At 37.4% G+C, this 5,480-nt stretch overlaps 1 long non-coding RNA gene across 1 annotated transcript in view; it reads left to right on the forward strand.

Moving 5' to 3' along the window:
• The window catches only part of LOC110039526, a 33,163-nt gene extending 31,136 nt beyond the window's left edge, over window positions 1-2,027 (forward strand). Inside the window, exon 3 of the long non-coding RNA XR_002295534.1 lies at window positions 1,797-2,027. This is a non-coding gene — a long non-coding RNA (uncharacterized LOC110039526). The remainder of the gene's footprint in view (window positions 1-1,796) is intronic.
• The last annotated feature ends 3,453 nt before the right edge of the window (window positions 2,028-5,480 follow it).

A 5,480-nucleotide genomic window follows, 5' to 3' on the forward strand; every position in this document is an offset into this window, starting at 1 on the left:
CCTTGAAAAAAAAAAAAAATTTAAGTTTCATCTGCAAAACATGTTTATGACAAACTTTTGTGTTGTGAGATATGTACTTTCTAGCATAGAAATGAGACGAAAAAAGGAACACAAGCAAACACAGATCGTTTACGTGGTTCGATCCAACTGGATCTACGTCCACGGGAGGGAATCAATCAAATATTTCACTAAGGTAAAAGAAATGGAGAATACATAGCTTATACATAGAGATGAGCCCTCATCTTCCTTCTATGGCCTCCCTCTCAAGCGACACCTTGATACAAGGCCTCAAGATGCTCTCCTCCTCTCTAACTCTATTGCTATTCTCTCCTCTTTTGTGGTAGCTTAAGATCTCTTCCCCTTGCTCTCCTAGGTCTCACACCCTCTCTATTTATAGAAGCAAGAGTGGTAGGTGTGAGGTAGGTGGGAGGTAGGTGGGCGGTAGGTAAGCGGTAGGTGAGATGTGGTAGGTGGCGGTGTCTCACATTACAAAATTGCCCTTTTAACTTAATTCATTAATTGGGGGTCAAAATAACATGTAGTATCATGAATTACTGGACCTACCCCTCGGAAAGTATTCAACACCTAAACTTCAATTTTTACCTACATGCCACCTTTATTTATGAAAAGGTTTATTTCACTTTTTAAAAGGTAAAATGGTGGTTTTTTTTATGTGAGATGAAAGATTTGGGTGGTATAAATGTAATAATTAAAGTTTATCTGTTAGATATAAAAATACATAAGAATTATGTGTTAGTTTTAATATTTTCGTAATTATCTAATAGGGTATTCAGCTCTTGCGAATGCTTGAAGAGGTTTATCGTTTGTGCGCATATTAATGCCATTGCAAAAGATGCATATTTTAAAGAGAGCATTTGTGTAATATCATGGGGGGTTTGGCTCTTTTGAAGACTTCCGTAATAAGTTTTGGCTTTTTATAGCTTGGAAGCTTGGAAGTCGGCCAGCTAGTCTCTATTTTTGTCTGCTTCTTTTCATTGCATAGGATTCTCATCGCTTCAAGAACTTGATTTTAATAATGATGGAAAGCCAACAGTTCGTTGGATTTGCGTGTATTAATCAAGGAATTTATGTTTCAAATAAATTGTTCTGATGAAAGCTTTTCACACCGAATTCCCCTTTCATGGTTATCTGCTCAAGTTCTGCTGTGGATGTCAACATGCCATCCAAATAGGTTTCATGATAGTGTGCCACTCTGATCATACATCCTGTATATCAAAATGATGAAAATTTGGTAGAGATTTAAGGAGCTCATCAATCCCCCTCCCTATTACTTAACCTTTTATTCATCATTTTTCTTCTTTAATGTAATATCATATTTATTAAAATAGGGATAAATGCGTGGCAATTAAAACTCAGAAGGCACGCAGTTGTTGCTTCTTTGTACAGTTTTATGTCATGTCCAGGTTTGCCAAATTTAAGTAGCTTGCTTCCAAATTGCCAGCTTTACTACTACCTTATTTACCACTTTCTCAAAAGAATGGATTTCCTTATTTCAAATTGGGCCCAGAGAAAAATATATCTCACTTGCATCAAATCATATGATAATTCCACTACAAAATGCTATTAGGAATTCTCTCTAATTGTTCGAAGGTCCCTGAAATCTTTCAAGGCCCCATATAGCCCCAAAATAAATGAGCATTTATTATGTTTATTATTATTTTTTCAATATATCATTTTGTTGTATCATTATTTATACATGGTTAGTGGCTTGTTTGTGTATTTATTCGCTCCATAGGAAGTTTGTCATTGGTCTCATTATATTCCTTGCCAATTAGGGCGAGGACAATATGGCTAACTGTGGGCTTTTGTGGCGGGCCTGACCATTTACCAAGGCGCAAATTGTCAGTTTTACTAAATATAGCCTCCTGCTCTTTCTTTGCATGCCATGACTTTGGAACTACAACTTTGGGAATCATTTGCCATCACTGTTTTCTTTTTATATTTTTTGTTTTTATTTTCTTTTTTTATGTTCTGATTTTCTTTGAAGTATAACATGTTATTGTTAATATGACATCAACAAATTTTCATCATTTTGCACAAATTTTGATGCATGACACAAATCTCATGGTAAATTTTTTTTAGCGAGAAACATTGATTAAAAGTTGTTTAGAAGATTTAAACAAATTTAAAGTCAAACTAACCAGCTTGATAACACGGACCCAATGATATTAAACTTGGTCATATCCAAGTCAACTCAAGCTGATAAATTGCTTTAGTAAACTTTTGGTGCATAATTGGAATGCTAAACAAATTCCAAATATAACATGCTTATATTCAAATCCAACGAGCCTAAAATGACTCAATTTCGACATCATTAAGACAACTAAATGTTCATAGAAGACTGTCTGATCTAGGGAATTTTTCTTGACCGTCCGATTAAAGTGGTATGGATTCTCTTCTTATTTATAATCTCGACTCTATAAATGAAGCTTTATCCCCTCTTGAGAGGAGGATATAACCTAAGCCAGAGGAAGCCCAAATCTTGGAGAAGAGGAGTTGCAGTTCGACATTCTGCACCGACAATCCGAAGAACACTTTTTGCTTCTGCAGCTGCTGGCCAAAGTCGACAATCCGAAGAACACTTTTTGCTTCTGCAGCTGCTGACCAAAGTCGACCACCGCTCGTCGGGTCGACCACCATCGATCACCATCGATCGCCGCCCACTCCTAATGGTGAAACCCCATACGAAGCAACAATCGACACCACAAAATTATGTACCAACCTACAAAGGAGTGCATGTTGCTGAACGTCGGGTCGATCCCGAAAGTCGTGTATTTAGGCTCCAACAATTACTTCCCATTCTGAGCGCCCCTTAGTGTGGAGCAACAAGTTTTTCTGTGCATTAGCATTGCGACTTTAGAAGCTGTATAACACTTTCTTGCTTAAGAGATAATGAACTGTACTTATAATCACCAACTCATAGTGAAACCAACTCATAGAGGAACATTTCAATTGGTTGAGACCTTGTTTTCTTTTATATGAGTGTATGTATTCTCGTACGACGCTAAGCCTATAATTCTTTACTCTAACACCGCAATTCTTCTAGCACACATCAACTATGTTAACAATATGTTTTAATTTTTATTAAATATTGAGTAAATTGATTATGTGGTAACGGCGGACACTGACGACCGACGGTGGCTAGTTGCAGCGGGGAGGCAAGCAAGTGGATGATAGTGTTAGTTATTTTTAAAAATACTCAAAATATTTAAAAGTTATTCTCAGCTATTTTTTAATAATTTAATTTATTTTAAAAAATACATAAAAATATTGAATAAACTTTAAAAAAACTTAAAAAAAAAAAAAAACTCAAAGCAGACCTTTACCATAAGCCATAGTTGGTGCATCTGAAGTCTGAACCTAATGCTAGCCAAAGTTTAAAGCCATTTAGCCATGCTCCAGTGAGCCAGAGTTTGGGTTGGTGGTGTCTCAAGGCTTTGAAACGAGTTTAGCGGTTGAAGAGGTGGAAACTAGTACAATAAGCTTTTACCTTGGCTCCAGACTAGCACTCAATCAGCGGTACTATTTATTGCAGTATCTAGCCTTTTGCTTGTAGCGAGGAAATGATATTCATTTTTAAATATATTAAACAACAAAATGACATAAAAATAGTTAATCGTAGGTGACGATCCTTACATGTATTCAGAAAAGGTGTTCTTAAGATAATCTTGTCCTAATTAGCATCTTCTTAGCTCTTCATATCAGGCTTTTTCAAGATAGCTGAAAGGAGTAACGGTAAGAGGGATTAGGGTGGATTAATAGCAGAACGGCAGAAATGGAAAAAAAAAAAAAAAAAGCAAAAAATGAAGGAAGCAACATAACTCACTTGCCGTCCTTTATCAGCATTGGCAAGGTGACAGGCTGGGTAGCGCTTCAAAAACCACTTTTGCATTGAAGGGCATGTCCACTTCACCCAGGTTTCTTTAATCACACAGTACAGAGGGGAATGTGAGAGCATTCTACGCGTCGGCTTCATGGTTGAGCTCCCGCACCATCTTGGACTCATGTGATAAGTATTCTATCTCACAAATGGTGCTCTGTTGCAGACTTGAGGCCCTATTGTTTTGGTTATTTTCGTCTTTTTATTAATGCTCCTTGCAGGCTTTAATTATCCCATTACTCACTCCAACCTAAGCGGGCAATTTTGCCTTCAGCATGCAACCTTCCAGCTGTCTTACTTCAAAGAAGAAAGGGGTTTATGGCACCTAAAGTTATTTTGATGTTCATTTAATATGCCCTGTTTTCTGATCGCAAAACTACTTAAATCATACCTTATTCAAAATTTTACCGATTACAGTAAAGAAGTGTTAGTTAACGTCTTAACCTGGTCCCCTGAATCAAGATTGAAATCATGTAAGAAACTGGGTAGCTCTGGCTAAACATGATGTTTTGTTTTTGATTAATTTTTGAACTTGAAATGTGGATGTATTGTTGTTGGGAGGCACAAATAAGTTCCACCGAAATGGATTATATGGTACAAAAGTAGGAAGGAATTTGTCGAATGTTAACCGATGCTGATAAAATTATCTAAACAATTATTATTTTCCTCGTCATCAGTGAAAATTAAGCGAGATAAAAATAAAGTTTTTCCTTAATGATAATTATTAGAAGCTGGACTGTGAACCAGTCAGTAATGGAATAATTTTAAAGATGAATACTTGAGCATTCAATGATGGAAAAAGATTTAGTGGGGTCAAAGCATATGATAGTAGAGGTGATTACAGGCGTACATGTTCGTGCGAAAACCAAAATGGGGAGGCATCCCATTTCCCAGATGAGAATCAACGATGGGGAAGTGAGGAATAGAGGCGTTGGAGAATGAGCGACCTTAGGATCTTGGATCTTTTAAGGACAAGTGGGATGTAAGTGCATCTCAGCTGATTAGGACTTACGACACAGTCCCATTTGGATGTTGACCTCTCAAGAAGAGAGAGAGGGAGAGAGAGGCAAAAGGTTTTGAGGAGCTAAAGCAAAAGCATACGAAACGTTGGAAGTTAGCAGGGAGTAGGGAAAGGAGGATGAGGGCTTTAATGAAGCACTTAATGGGGGAATTGTAGGAAAGTCGGAATGTCATGTGAGCCTTCTGTCTTCTCTCTCTCTCTCTCTCGCTCTATTGACTTTAGCTATGTTCTCTTCAAAATCTGTTGTCCCTCTCATTCAGTTGCTGTCCTAATAGCCCCCATGGCTACTTTTTCTTTAAGACCCCCAAATTAATTTACTTTTCCTTTAAACCTCTCTGGCTCTGAGCTCTTGCTCCGGGATCTTTGCTTAGATTTTGTTTGGATTTTGTGTTTCCCACGTGAAGAACAATGCCCCACATTTAATTTTGGTGTTATTTGCTACTGTGGCAGAGGAAGCAGCAGCCTAGTCTCTATAGGTTCCTTGCATGAAATAAGCTCTTGCTTTTTCTTTCTTCTCTGTTCCTTCCTTTATTTGCTTTGGCAAAACTAGAGAGAGAG

Source organism: Phalaenopsis equestris, unplaced genomic scaffold, assembly GCF_001263595.1.
Source record: "Phalaenopsis equestris unplaced genomic scaffold, ASM126359v1 Scaffold000002, whole genome shotgun sequence".
Classification (NCBI taxonomy): domain Eukaryota; kingdom Viridiplantae; phylum Streptophyta; class Magnoliopsida; order Asparagales; family Orchidaceae; genus Phalaenopsis; species Phalaenopsis equestris.